Raw genomic sequence first — 16,178 nt, forward strand, 5'->3', positions numbered from 1 at the left:
ATACACATTCTCCATGAACTTTTTGAAGTGCCCTCATAGGATATGAGGTAATATTATTAAAGAATAATCTCAAATTATGGCAGAACTTTTGGGAATAGTTTGTAGGAATGAAAATGAAGAATTTTAGAGCCAGGGAAGAATCTAAGTCAGACCATAATATGGACCATAATCAACTAGTATGACTTTTAAAATTATAAATTTATGGGCCTCTCTACAGAGTTGCTAATTAAGACTCCTTTTGATATGGAACCCAGGAATCTAAACCTTTAATAAAGTTTCTGAATGGTCCTTTTATACATGAGCATTTGAGGATTGCTCATGTAGTCTTAGTTTTGCATTTTATGGTTGAAGAATTTGCAGCTCAGAGGAAATAATATACATTTAAGTGGAGCTGATCAAAAGGCTCCAAATATTGGCATTTGAATTCCACCTAAAATAATAATATCATTCAATCATTCCTCTAACAAAATTGTATTGAATGCTTATTTAGGCACTGTGAGTGTGTTTGTGTCAATCAGCTTATCCAATATTTAAAATACTTCTCCACTGTAGTAGTTCAGATGTTACAAGTGCTACAGGAGACTGAGGCTAAATACTTTAAAATAGCTTGCATGTGTCCTGACCTTTAGTAAACTGGTGTTACAAACTCAAAAGTCCATGCACCTTCACTCCAACTGATTTTTTTTTCTCAAAGCAGAAAATAATCAAAATTTTTTGAATGTGCACAAGTAGCAAGAACTTTTACACACATTGTAGAATAACATTTTTTTCTCACTAGATTTGACCACAACATTTCCTGTTTTACAAAACAGGATATTGAAACTCAGAAGTTCGAGGGAATAGAAGCGAGGTCACAGAATTCAGCCATCTAGACATCCAGCCAAGACTGTGATGAAACTATTTGAAGCTAGGTTTGAGTGTGGTGATCTAGGCATTCTGAACAAGTGTCGGCTCAGACACTCTTCAGCTTCTGTCTCCCGACCAGAATGTGTTTCTAAAATTCCCAAAGCCCTGCCCCACTCTCAAGGAAGGGCTCCATGCCTGTCAGCTGAGTTAGCAATGTCTATGTTTCATTCTAGCAATGAAATGGAGAGAAGAGCAATATGGTTGTTTCTTAAAGTTTGCTGCCTAGGAATACTATCAACGGGTGCCTTCCATTATGCTAATGTTATTGCTGCAATGTCTTTGTATTCCATCCGGGATTACTTTTATTCTCACAAACTGCACACTAAAATCTGGAAGTACCTGGTTTAGATACTCACTGCCGCTCCTGAGTTCCTCAGGGATCATGTCAAAGTACTAGACGATGGTAAGCAAATTAGTGATTTGATTCCAATGAACTGAGGTCAACATAACATCTGTTTCTCTCAACTTTGCTATCACCTTTATTTCTGTAATGTCTTCTTGTGCTTGTGATTCATTCTGTCATCCAAGTGCATTTTCAGTGACCTGAACCTCTTGTCTCCTGTCAGTGTTCTTTCAAGCTGTTTTCTTGCCACAACCTGACCAGAAAACTATAACTGAATAACCAATAAAATTTCCTGAAAAAATACTGTTTTCAAGCTATGCAAATATCATTTCCCTCTGAAGAGTTGACTACTGACAGTTGACAGTAGACATAAACATTTTGTTAGTCTGGGAAAAAGGGACCAAAGCTCTTGGTCACCCACTTACAAATCAAGTAATCCTAGGTCAATGCAATCATTAATCTAATAGAAAGCAAAGAAATTCTGAAACAAATGTTGTAGGACCATGTTAATAAGAATTAGGAAACCCAGAAAAAAATCTTTTAAGATATGTAGTCACCATTGCCACCCAAAGTGACCAATTTTCTAATATAAATTATTTGTGGCCAAAATCGTGTTCAAATGAGTTCAGAGGAGCAGTGGAACAGACTGGATTCAACTTGTTACTATCATGTATTTGAAACTGCCTCAATCCATAGAGAAAATATAAATGTAATCCTGACAGACAAGTCATAAATGAAGGTGATACTCATTGTGAGGTTCAAGAGGTAGGTGTGAGAAAAAAAAATCAAAGCTAAAAGATAGGGAAGAACAATGTGAAAAAGACTTGGAAGTGGAGTGCATTTTTGTAGTCATCCTTCATTCTTTTCTTTGCAATACACCTGCCTTGCCCCATGGGAAACATTATCACCATCTGTCAGGCCCATTTCTGTGCCATGTTTAAGATTCCATTGTTTTTCTCTGGCTGACTTACAATGCCTTGGAGTCTAATGCATGAGACTGTTAGAAGAGTCCTTAACCTGTTTCCTAACTGCTGTTATTGAATCCTCCAAAGTCGTGGTCTATAATGTACTTACATACAGTCCATTGTATATTTAGAGAGTAAACAAGATCATAGTGCCTTCCTGCTTGAAATTTCCAGTAGTTATTATTATGGCTTGTGTGGTCCACCACGACTTTACTTCTCCTTGCCTTTCTCTCATGTCCTCCTCTCCCATTTGAACCAACTTAGCTCCTTCAGATACACCAAACCTTTCTCCACATAGTGACTTTGTATTTTCTCACTCTTTTGTAGTTCTTTTTCCAGTTCTTCAAATGGCTGGTGTTAGTACCTTCCCTGAAATCTCTAATCAAATGTCAGTTTCTCAGAGCCCTCTTTGGCCACCCTCTCATAGTAAGCTCCTAGCACTGACACCACATTCTCTATCATGTCACTTCTGTTATACCTCTTCACTGTTCACCTCAATCTGCCTGTGATGGTTTCTGTGGATTGTCCCACTCAGCCTCCTTTCCATTCTCCCTCCATACTGCTTTTCTGTACTATAGTCACCAGTAAGCCAAATTTTTATGCTTCTCTGAATGCTTTGCATAGGGATTATAGATCAAAATTAAGCTCTCAATGACATTTAGAAAGTAGATATGCTTCCTTTTTACTATTTTGGCTGATAGGCAAGGTGGTAGAGTTGAGAACGCCAAGACACTATTCAAGAGATCAAACTGCATTTCACATTCTACTTTCTAGTTTTGCAGATGTCAGAGGTAGTTATGGTGCAATAGCAGCTCTTGAATGCAAGTTAGCAACACTGGAGGGTTCTTGAACACGACGGTTCCAGTAATAGGCCTCTGACTTTCATTTATCCATCCTTTCAAACAATTGTGTACTGCATTTCTCTATTAATTCTGTTTCAAACCTCTTTTTTTTATATTCCCTAAAATGTTTTCCTTAACAGCACTAAATGTTGATCAAGTTAACATGCAGATCTTATTTGTTTATGTGCATACTGTTTACTTTGTGTCTGTAACCTTTAGAATGTAAGCTCCTAGAGGACAAGGGCATGTCTTATTCAGCATCATACAATTGTTCAACTCTAAACAATTATTACCATGAAGTAGGGCTAATGGAGCTTGATAGAACACACAAGTGACAAATTTATGCAAATAGACTAAATTTAATCCATTCAGGAAAGAGGCCAGAGGTGTCGAGACTACAATATTTTTGGTGTTGATCTTTGTGTGCTTACTTTGGATTTATGGAGCTTTAGGGAAAGGAACTGTTTTCGAAGCCAAAAGCATGATGCCTACATTTTCATTTTTTGGAATACATAAATGTTAACAGTTTCTGCTGAGTAGGTTTTCATTTAGGTGTCAACGAATCCTTATGAAAAATATGAGAGCTGGATTAGAAGCTTTCATCCATAGCAATGGTTTTCAATAAAGTTATTGCTTTTGTGACAATCTGCATATTCATCCTGGTGAATCAAATCCTATTTTTCTAACTTGTTTTTTTGCATGAACAGTGTGGAGAAACTTACATTTTTGGCAATTCTGCAATCTTCTAAGTTGCTCCAGCTCGAGCATGAACCTTCCTTCTAAGAATGCTTGCCTCTCCTCTCATTTCTTTCTTTTCAAATTATGAATTAATATCACGCAACAGGATAGGTAATTCTCATTATGCTATCATCATTCACAGAATGAGCTTACATTTTTCACTAAACTACTTTCTTGCAGAAGTCAGCTTCAGAAAAATACTTCAGTCGAGTATTTTGAAATACTTGACTTCATCAGATGGAAAGGATCGTTCTAATCCAAAGATTGTTGCTCTTCCCTTTCCCCTGCAATACTTAATCAGGTCGCTGAGGCCTTTTTGTATTCTTTTCTTCTTTTTTTTTTTAATAATGTATATGATGCCCCATCATGAATGTATACATTCTGAGGGTTTGGGAGTTGCTGCTGTTATGCATGGCTTATGATGTTCTGTTGTCCTTTCAATTTTTCTTCCATTTATAAAAAAATAAAGTAACATAATTACGTAGTATCCATATAGATATTATAATGGTATTTCTGAAAGTCCATAAAAGTGGAATTAAAAGATTAGTGTGTTTTGGTGAAAACTTTTAGAAATCCATAATTTTTTTCATATGTATTTCTCATGAATTTTTCAACTAACCTCATATACATTTTAACTGCTTTTCTTCATAAATTAGAGATAAAACCAGGGCTGGGTATTTGATGTAGTAATTAACAAGCCACTTGGATTGCCTACATTTCATACCAGAGTGCCTGGGTTCAAACCCTGACTCTGCTCCTAATTCTAGCTTCTTGCTAATGTGCACCCTGGGAGGGAGGGGTGATGGCTTAAGTGGGTAGGTCCCTGCTACCCATATGGAATCCTAAATTGAGTTCTGGCTTCTGGCTTCTCCCTAGCTCAGTCCTGGTTGTTGAGAGCATTTGGAGAATAAACCAAGAGATGGGAGGTTTCTCTGTCTCCATTTCAAATTAATTAATTAATTAACTTTTGAAAACTGAAAAAAAAAAAAATTCTGTTTGGCTGTTCCAAAAGCTGAATGAAATAGAAAACAATCAAATTAATCTTTCCCTTCCTAAGGCAATTTTGTGAGCTCTAGAACAAAGAACAGTTTTAGCCAATAAAACCTGACTCTCTCAAGTGCAGCAGCCATATGTGGGTCATTGCAATAGACGGGGAAGCTGGAAATTAGAGGATTGATGTTATCCATGTCCATAGGCTTTCATGAACTCACTCAGTGCTTCTGTGATGAGTAGCATATAGAGTACAACATGCTAAATACACACAACATGTGAATTTTGGTGAGCATAACACTTGGTATTCACCAAACACAGCTCTCTGGGTACTTCTTTTATGTTGGGAAAAAAGAGAATATAAGAATACGTGTTTAAGAGTTCTCTATTTATATTGGAAGAAATAGAGAAAGGAGACTGTGACCAAAGATTAAAATAAACCACCCAAAGAAGGGCAAAAGGAGAAAAGGATAGAACCTAAGGCAGGCAGTGCATTTCCAAAACACTGATGAAATTTTCACATTATGTTCTTTTTTCCAAAGAAATAAAAATTCCTTAGTAGTAAAAGAAGATTGATTTATCATTACAGATATGGAAGAAAAAGCAGAAGAAGCAATTGGTTTCTTCTGGTACATCTAATTCTTTTTTAAAATATTTATTTATTTATTTGAAAGTCAGAGTTACACAGAGAGAGGAGAGGCAGAGAGAGAGAGAGGTCTTCTATCCGCTGGTTCACTCCCCAGATGGCCTCAATGGATGGAGCTGCGCCGATCCAAAGCCAGGAGCCAGAAGCTTCTTCCAGGTCTCCCATGTGGGTGTAGGGTCCCAAGGACTTGGGCCATCTTCCACTGCTTTCCCAGGCCATAGCAGAGAGCTGGATCAGAAGAGGAGCAACCGGGACTAGAACTGGCGCCCATATGGGATGCCGGCGCTGCAGGCAGAGGATTTTTTTTTTTTAAATAAAAACTAAAAATCTGTATTGTATTGCAATGTGAAAATAGCCAAATTATATTTTCTGTTGTCAGGAACACTGTGATAGTCCATGTGGGGCAAAGATCAAATAGAAAATTCTTAACCATATGAAGTAAAATCCATTCTGTCTTATATTTCTTAAGTTCAAAAGGGAAGAAAGGAACTATTGCAACCTTTTACAGTTGCTGCTAAGTGGCCATGTATATGTTCCAGTTAAAGTTCTTGTTAAACTTGAAGAAATTGGTAGATTGTAGATATAAGGAATTGAGGAAGTGATGGTGAATAGGATTATCTTGTATCAGGCCACTGGGAGTCTTTTTTGGAAAAAAAAATGCTATTATAAAAGATTGCTTCCTAAAACAGGGGCTATTCTACAACATACAAGGTGATTAAAATGGTATATTAGAGCAATGATCTTGATACCTCAGGTCAAATAACTATGTGTTTTCCTTTAGAGAGAAATTGACCCAAGAATGTAAGTTAAACCCTGTTCTTCAATCAACATGTCAGAAAACTGATAAAATAACAAGAAAAAAATCACAACTTTTTAAAATTCATAAAATAGATTAATGCAGCAAAAGGAAAAGCCAGAAGGGATCATGAAAATCATGTAATTCAGCCCTTTAATTTGGTAAGAAAGAAAATTAAACCTGGAGAGTAACATGCATCACAAATATGTTAATTGACTTACATAGTTCTAAAATAGTCATTTTCAAAATTCAGACTAAAAATCAATTCAACTATTTTTACCCCATAACACTAGATACTAGCAATAGGCAGAATAATTCTGAAGAGTCACAGATTCATGGCAAATGGTCTTTTGATCCACATGTATAATAAGCCTGTGTATAAGTTTGGATAATAAGTTTTCACTTACATAAATACTACATTTTGTATCTATTTAGATACTAGTGTAATTTACTGGAAAGCATTTATAATTATTGTCCAATGACTAACAGTTTTTCTCATTTTTTTAAGTTCATAAGTGATCGATTAATTTCCCATTCTGAGCAACTAATATCATTTGGCTTTCTCTCAGTATTTTTGATACATAAAAGAGCCTTCCTCCTTGGAAACATTAGGAAACGCTGTTCCTCTATGTGGATGAATTATCCTAGATACATGAGCCTTCAATGTTAGAATCTGGGTTCTGGGCTACAGTAAATTTAAAACTATGTAGAGGCCGGTGCCGTGGCTTAACAGGCTGGTCCTCCACCTTGCGGTGCCGGCACACCGGGTTCTAGTCCCGGTTGGGGCGCCAGATTCTGTCCTGGCTGCCCCTCTCCCAGGCCAGCCCTCTGCTGTGGCCCGGGAAGGCAGTGGAGGATGGCCCAAGTGCTTGGGCCCTGCACCCATATGGGAGACCAGGAGAAGCACCTGGCTCCTGGCTTCGGATCAGCGCGATGCGCCGGTCGCGGTGGCCATTGGAAGGTGAACCAACGGCAAAAAGGAAGACCTTTCTCTCTGTCTCTCTCTCTCACTGTCCACTCTGCCTCTCAAAAAGAAAAACAAAAACAAAACAAACAAACAAAAACTATGTAGAGATATTCCTTATTATCAACCAAGTTTCTACTCTTCATGCATTGCCATTCCAAAATTACTGTTTCTCTGTATTTACATGTATTACTAGGGAAAAACTGGTAAGATGAGTACAGGTTGGTGTGCTAGCGTCAATGAAAATTTATGAGACTGTGCACAATGCTGAGAAAAGAAGAAGCAAAGTCTATTTGAGCAGAAGACAGGGCAGCTCTGAGCAAACAGAGGGGCTGATAGAGACAGCGAGACCAAACTGCTGAGGTCTCACAGTTTTGGGGTATTTGTATGTCTTTGATGCATCATCTCCAAGGAGTAAATGTAGTCGTTATGTATTAGCTATTGTGAAGGCAGGGACAGTCTTAATGGAGCCTTTTCCAGCTGGCTTTTTGTTGCAACCTAAATCTTTTTTTTTTTTTTTTTTTTTTGACAGGCAGACTGGATAGTGAGAGAGAGAGAGACAGAGAGAAAGCTCTTCCTTTTTGCCGTTGGTTCACCCTCCAATGGCCGCTGCAGCCGGCGCATCGCGCTGATCCCAAGCCAGGAGCCAGGCGCTTCTCCTGGTCTCCCATGCGTGTGCAGGGCCCAAGGACTTGGGCCATCCTCCACTGCCTTCCCGGGCCATAGCAGAGAGCTGGCCTGGAAGAGGGGCAACTGGGATAGAATCCGGCGCCCTAACCGGGACTAGAACCCGGTGTGCCGGTGCCGCAAGGCGGAGGATTAGCCTGTTGAGCCACAGCGCCGGCCACAACCTAAATCTTGTTAGTTTGCAAATATTTGTTAGACTGAGTTCCATTATGTTTTGTTTAGTTTGTGTGCTAGCAAAGAGCTGCAATTTGTACGTGGGGCCAGGAGCTGTGGGAGGGAGTTAATCTGGCCCACTTCTAGTCCCAGGCTCCCACAATATTCTTTTAGAAACAGAAAAATACAATGAAATATGTTTATATTTAGTCAAACTCAATAATCCTTTTATCCACTTGTAATTTTTATTTTCAAGTCAACCCTTCTGTGAAATGTATTTTTTTTTGCCTGAATTCCTAGATATTCTAGAAAATGAGGATTCTTAAATTTCATGGAAAATGTTAGTGGCCATTTTAGCCTAGCAGTCAGGAAGTCTGTATACTGCAGAATAAGGCTTGATTTTGGTCTTTTTTTTTTTATTTTTTTTTTAGATTTTATGTAGGGTATACAAATTTCAGGCATTTCATATATACAGATTCAGGAACATAGTGATTTTTCCCACCAAATCCTCCCTCCCACTCACGTTCCCACCCTTCTTCCTTTTCTTTCTCCTATTCTCACTCTCAATTTTTGAAAAGATCTATTTTTAGTTTACTTTAAATTTTTTAAAGTGTAGAGGAAATAGGGCTGCAACCAGAGACAAAGAAAGAAAAGTGGACCCCTCCTCCCAACACAGACCTTGAAAGGTGGCTGCTCACAATTAACTAGTGAAACAGCTGCCCACTGATATACCTTGTCCAGGGGGAAGAAGTCCTAAGTTCTGCTTCTGTAAACTTCAGTCATAAATCTGTCCTAATAAATCTGCCCCTGGTATATTTCTTACAAGCATACTGGGCCCACCGACCATTGGAAGTGTGGTCCTAAATCACGTAGGCTGCAATTTAAACCTACCAATACTGCAACAGCTAAGGTATGACACTGATGAACTTATAAATATTGTTAGAAACTTGGGATTGTTGCTCAGTTCTCAGGAAATGATTCCAGCTGAGCCTGCTGGCATATTAAACAGTGGATCCTCCACTGTCTTTGGTGCTTATTTGAATGGATTTCTGTAACAAAAAGGCTATTCATTCATTTGAAAGGCAGAGTTATGGAGGGGCAGAGGCAGAGAGAGAGAGAGAGATCTTCCATCTGCTGGTTCACTCCCCAAATGGCCATAACAGCCAATCGGAAGCCAGGAGCCAATAGCTTCCTCTGGGTCTCCCATGCGGGTGCAAGAACCCAAGAACTTGGGCCATTTTCTACGGCATTCTCAGGCCATAGCAGAGAGCTGGATCAGAAATGGAGCAGCCATGTCTCGAACCAGTGCCTATGTGGGATGCTGGCACTGCAGGTTATGGCTTTACCCACTATGCCACAGCTCCGGCTCCAAGATTACTTTGTATTCATAAGATCATTCCTACAGTAAGTAAGAGTCTAAGATTTCAGTTCCTGACTCCAGCTTCCCACCAGTGCAGACTAGGAGAGACAAAAGTGATAACTCATGTAATTAAGTTTCTCTCATGCTTGTGGAAGACCTGGGTTGAGTTCCCAGCTCTTGACTCCCTCCCTGTCTATTGTCTGCATTTAGGAAGTGAACCAGTGGATGGGAGTGCTCTGTCTACCTCTCCTAAATAAGAGGGGTGGGGAGGGCAAAATATATATTATAGAAAAACTGTGCATGGATTTCAAAGTTTTGCACCAAAATGAGCTTTGAATTCTATTTTCCCATGAACTTTTTGAAGTACCCATGTATTTAGTGTGCTGTAAGTAGCTAACAGTATTGTTCAATGAGACTCACAATGTCACAGGAGGTAGTTTGAAAGCTTAGTTTTGTATAATGTTAAACTGGGTCATTGAATTATGAATCCAGGATTCTCCTGGAAAGTTTTCTGATAACATTGTCCCCTGGAACTTGGAAGTTCCTAAGCCTTGGACTGTAAGGACACATGGTTGTCTAGGATTGTATTTGTTGAGGTTTCACAATAGTACCCAAATCACTTCAAAGTGACTCATCAAAAGTCAAGTTTGACTAGAGTGAGAAGATTTTCAAAGGACTTTGATCACCTTAATTAACCAAGCCACAGGGATTCAAAATAAAGCAATTAGCAGACTTATGATACAGGATGGTGGAAGGCGAATATTATTTTGCCTTTCATAATAGAATTTTTTTAAATTATTGATTGAGAGTGACATGCTGCTTCTATCAAGTTACATATAAAAAGAGCCAATGGTGGGCCGGCGCCGTGGCTCACTAGGCTAATCCTCCGCCTTGCGGCGCCGGCACACCGGGTTCTAGTCCCGGTCGGGGCACCGATCCTGTCCTGGTTGCCCTTCTTCCAGGCCAGCTCTCTGCTGTGGCCAGGGAGTGCAGTGGAGGATGGCCCAAGTACTTGGGTCCTGCACCCCATGGGAGACCAGGAGAAGCCCCTGGCTCCTGCCATCGGATCAGCGCGGTGCGCCGGCCGCAGCGCGCCAACCGCGGCGGCCATTGGAGAGTGAACCAACGGCAAAAGGAAGACCTTTCTCTATCTCTCACTGTCCATTCTGTCTGTCAAAAAATAAAATAATAATAATAATAAAAAAAAAGAGCCAATGGAACGTAGCACTTTTTAAAAGGCCTCCTGGTAATCGCTTTTACAATCTTGGCACATTACAATTTTTCAGTATATTTTATTTACCTGAATAAACATTTTCATGTAATTGGGGGGTCCAAAAAGTGTTTCTGACACGATGATGGAGGAGCAATTTACAGTAATACTCTGAAGAGAAACACACCAGTTAGGTCAGGTAGGGCATTTCAGGAAACAGCTGACTCAGACTAGAGTTTATTTATTCATTTTTTTCCAGATGAACGTGGGCATTCTTCTCTTTCCCCTTCCCTTCTGAGATATTTCAGAGTGGACTGCTTCCTAGACTTGGAAATCCTGAAATTTCTTCCAGAACTTCATCAGCACAGTTTTATGGGTCCCAATAGCCTCCTTAGGGCAGAGCAGGGAAGATTCTTCTAAATTGCCCCTGTGAGAGGACTAGGACCATCTTAATAAGCTTATTAGATAAGGGCAAGACTATATTTTTTAAAAGATTTATTCGAAAGAGAGAGAGAAGAGACCTTCCATTCACTGATTCCCTCCCCTAGTGGCCACCAATGGCTTGGGTATAATAAAGCCAAAGCCAGGAACCAAGAGCTTCACCTGGATCTCACACAAGCATGGCACGGGCCCACGTATTTTGGACATCTGCTGCTGCTTCTACCAGGCCATTATCAGGAAGTTGGGTCATAAGTGGAGCTGTTGAGACTCAAACCACTGCCCATATGATATGATGGGATTGCAAGTGGTAGCTTAACGCATTGTATAACATTCCAGTTTCAGCAACATTTTCAATTAAACATAACTGTTACTTACAATTTTTTGTCTTAAAATCATCCCCAAATGAGACATAATTTAAGCTTGGATTGGAGTTTCTTTCTACTAACATCTATTGACTACATTCATGTCCTGAACCATGAGAGAAATTCCATGCTATCAATTTTGCAGACCAGAAAGGAGAAACAAAAGTGTACAATGCAAACCAAACATTCCACATGTAATAGTTAAAAACAACTGTATGATTTGAACTTATGAAAAACATTAAAGGTCAGACGAGATCGGGCACGTTCAGGGTGGGAGGGGGAAGCCATTGTAATCCATAAGCTGTACACTGGAAATTTATATTCATTAAATAAAAGTTAAAAAAAAATTAAAAATTAAAAAAAAAAAGAAAAACATTAAAGGTCAATGGTTAGTACAAGTTCTGGAATCAGAATGTCTGAGTCCAAATTCCTTTTTCATCATTTACTGTTTGACCTTAGATACATCATATCATCAGTAGAAATCTCATTTGTAATAACATCTATATATCTATACATCTATACAACTTTAAGGAAAGCTGTTATGAGAATAAAATGTATTGATTTCTGTAAAATTCCTGGAGGACTACTTGGTCCATTGTATTGAATCATTAATGGCTATCATCACAATGGGCCAGTGCTGAGCTAGGTGTTAGGAATGCAATCAAGAACAAAACCCTTCTGATTCCAGCCTTGTGAAATATAAAATCAATTGTTTTGGAAAAAAAATCATTTATATGCAAATGATAAATCCTTAATCACAGAACAGCTAGATAAAACAATAATATAAATTTATTGCTTTTGGTAAGTTCTAAAATATGGGTGACTGTATGATCTTTCCAGAGTAACCTGTTTGGTTTTCCATTGTGATTTCATTAGCTGGGATACATACAATGATCTCACATTGTTTTCCTTGACAGGCCTTCCTTTGGTTACTCATATTTTAAAAATTATTTAATGTGGCCCAGTTTTGAAATTGTGTAGGTAGTTGCTTTAGAAAAAATCTTTTTTCCTTCATTTGTGGAAATGAATTTCTTATTTAATAGAATTTTGTATTATTTATATAGTGTTTTATTCCAAAATGTATATTTACTACTGTTGAATTTGTGCTTGGAATCTACTAAGAAATTTTTATGGATATTTTCACTCTCTATGATTTATGAACATGGCAGACATTTTTAATATATTTACTAATATGTAATCCTCTCAGAAGAATTCTTACTTTGTCATAGTCCTAGCTCTGTTCTAGAAAACAATGCATGAACCTAAAAAGTACATTCAGTAATATGTTATTGGGCAATGCAGTCCCAAGGTGGCAGAAATCAAGAAAGCATAAATGATGTAAAACAAATATAAAGGTATATGTTCCTGTGTAGCTTCAGCTTATTGACAAATAAGGCTAATTCTTGGTTCTGCAAAGCATCTTCAGAAGCTGTATGGAGTATGGCATCCAAGAGAAAGGAAGGGAAAATATATCCTTTACCTCTTCCTGTCACCCATATCTTATCAGAAAAGTTGACTCCAAAGGACTTTAAGTATTGTGCACTTTCAAGTTATGGAACCTAACCTCTCCAGGTAACCACTAGTGTAAGCCAGGGCCCTGGGTGGCAGTGCTCCAACCTGCCATGGCAGCACTTACCCTCCTTTCTGGGTAGTACCATAAACCTATGGGGTTTCTTCACCTGTAACCACTGTAATCAGCGGTCATTGCATTTAGGAAACAAGATCAATGATCATCATCTCGCATTTTCTTTAGAACCTTTGGGAAGGGGACTTGCTGTCTTTGGCCTTCCTTTGCCTTACTATTCTCAAACCGTCTTCCTCATTTTTTTTTTCTCCAACCATTCCCCACAACTCAGAGCAGGCAGTAGGTTCAGAGCAGGGAAACAGGATGAGACTAAACCTGTGGTATTTGTATTTTTCACTTCTCAGTTAAATAACCTGCTTATGGCAAGCATACCTATGCCATCTCATTTGAGGGGATTATTACTGTTTGATGTTCGGAGATCTCCGGAGGTGTTTTCACTCTGTAAAATTATTTGAGGTACATAAAACCTGAGATGGGATTGCACCTGAGTCTGCAGCTGTTCCCTCTATCCATCGTCCCCACCTGCATTAGTCCCTATGCCCAGCTTGTCTCCTGCCTCCAGATTTTCCCGAGTAAGAGGCAGCCATGACCCTCAATATGTTTAAACTCCAGAGTATTGCTCTCAAACTTTTCTAGGAATTCTATGACACACTGCTTGGGTGCACAAGATGGTCTGAAATTTTCTTCATGTCAATGAATGTAGCTAGGGAGTACACAGGAGGCTCTTTAATCACTTACAGGAGTTTTTTCTCCAGCTCCTATCTAACATGCATGAAAGGCTGTTCCTCCATGAGTCTCCTTGCCTGCACATTTTTCCAAAAACATCTACGATCTCTAAAAAAATTTGAGCCTTAAAAAAAAATGCTGAAGTAGAATGAGGGGAATAGATCAGCTTAGTCTTCTTCTTCTTCTTCTTTTTTTTTTATCCTGTCTCGGGTTTATTTGTACAAACAGCACAGGAGGACACTAGCCCCACGCAGACAGCAGCCCAGGGGTCACACCAGTCCTTCTGCCCTTGCATTGGCAGGCATAGGCTGTTACTAGGGAGCCTTTGCGGGGGGCTGGGCACCTTTGGGAGGAGCCTGAGCCGGAACTGGGGCTGCAGGTGTGGCCTGGGCCTTGGCCTTGGTTTGGGCCTGAGCCTTGGGTTTGGCTTGGGCCTGGGCCTTGGGCTTGGCTTGGGCCTGGGCCTTGGGCTTGATTTTAGCCTGGGCCTTGGGCTTGGCTTGGGCCTGGGCCTTGGGCTTGGTTTTAGCCTGGGCCTTGGGCTTGGTTTCAGCCTGGGCCTTGCCCTTGCCCTTGCTCTTGATTTGAGCTTGAGCTTGGGCCTTGATTTGAGCCTTGACCTTGCCCTTGATTTGGGGCTCAGTCCTGGCCTTTGCCTTGGTCTGTGGCTGGGACAGCCTGAGACCCCTAGCAATGAGGGCACGGCACGCCTTCCAAGCTTGGGGTGGGCAATGTAGGCAAGTCGATCAAGCTTCCAGCTGACACCCTTCGGGATCGTGGGCTTTACTTCCTTAGGCTTGACCAGGGCCTTGATAGCTTCAGCACGTGCAGCCATAGCCTTGGCGTTGTTGGCCTGCATCTTCTTCAGGCCCTTCTTGTTGTGCTTCTTGGCAAAACGCATGTTCCTCAGGAACTTGGGGTCCACCCCTTTCAGAGACTCGTATCTTTGTGATTGTGGTTTCTTGATGTAATTTCTGTGCCATTTTCGGGACTGGTTGTGCATGGTGTGGTTCTTGGACTTGGCCATGTCAGCACTGTAACCCGCAGCTGCCGAAGCGCCTGGGACCGGAAAAGCTTAGTCTTCTATAAATATCAAGCTGTTCTGTTGAACATAGAGTTTCATATCCATAGTGGGTATGAAGTTTAGGATCCTGAGACAACAGGAACAGTTTCTTCCATTTCATATTGTAATTATTACAAATTAATTGATACATGCTGCTTCACTATGATGTAATCTATGATTGCATGACATAGATCCATAGACTGTCTTTTATTTTCTTACTATACAAAGATGTCACTTGGTTCCTGTAGCTAAAGAACAAGTAACTATCTGTGACTATTTTCTAGATAATGGTTTGCATGTGCAGGAAGAGGTGCCACCTTTGTTTACCCATCATAAAGGTCAGGCCAACACCCTTTAACAAAAGACAAGTTAACAGGAAAAGTATATAATATTATTATTTAATGATTGCTTTACATGACACAGGAGACTTCAGAATGAAGACCTAAAGCCCCAGGGAAAACTATTGTCATGGTTAAATTAAAGGGGGAGTAGTCAGCTGTGTAGAAATGTGATTGGGAAGAAAATCTGTGACCAGATAATAGACTGAGGGGGAACATAGCAGGGCCCATCTGTTCAAATTCTTCTGGGCCTCTGTTTAGCTTTCCTCCCTCTTGGGTACAGAGTTGATTTTTTTTTTTTTTTCTTAAATGGGAGTCTCAGATCTATGGTAAAACAAGATAGGTCAAGGAATTTCTTTATGGCCAGGTCTTACAAAAAAGGTTGGGGAAAGTTGGAGAGTTGGAGTCATAATTCTAGTTTTTATGGCTGGCTTTGGGCAAAACGGATTTCAGTTCTTATGGCACATCTTGGGGAAGAGCAATTCTCATTTCTAGGGCTTACCACTGGGGAAGCGAGGGAAAAGAAGAGGGCAGGAAGAGATAGAGACTGTGCTTCTGATGCCTTCCCTTGGGCATGTCATTTTCTGAGTCCAAACGGGTAATATAGTAACCACTTTCGCTGATCTCTCTGTGCAATCTTCAAAATAATATTATGAAGTAGAAATAATAGTATTATTTTCATCCTGCTGTATTAGAGTCAACTGAAAACAAATTAATTACTTATAGTTGCGCAGTAAGCCAGTGGCTGAGCTAAGATATAGACCCAAAGTGACTTGACTATTGAATCTGTTGTCTTAAAAATCATAGTGGACTATGATGGCTTGTGGCTATATGATTTTTTTGGATCAAGTTCTAGTATTTTTGTTGCACTTCAGAAGTTCTTAATCTGAGCATTATTCACACTCTTACAGAAAAATAAGAATTTTCCAATTCCCTGCATTTTTAATATTTTAAAATATGTATCACATTTTTTTCTTATGTGCAGGCTAATAGATTTCATTACATTCTTAAAAGTACATTTGATGGATTACTTTTCCATTTTGAACTCCTATTCCAAGAGAGT

At 39.7% G+C, this 16,178-nt stretch overlaps 1 pseudogene; it reads right to left on the reverse strand.

The window, feature by feature from the left end:
• Positions 1–13,918: 13,918 nt before the first annotated feature.
• On the reverse strand, positions 13,919–14,741 carry LOC133773066 (large ribosomal subunit protein eL29-like; annotated as a pseudogene).
• Between the last annotated feature and the right edge of the window lie 1,437 nt (positions 14,742–16,178).

Source organism: Lepus europaeus, chromosome 13, assembly GCF_033115175.1.
Source record: "Lepus europaeus isolate LE1 chromosome 13, mLepTim1.pri, whole genome shotgun sequence".
Taxonomy (NCBI): Eukaryota; Metazoa; Chordata; class Mammalia; order Lagomorpha; family Leporidae; genus Lepus; species Lepus europaeus.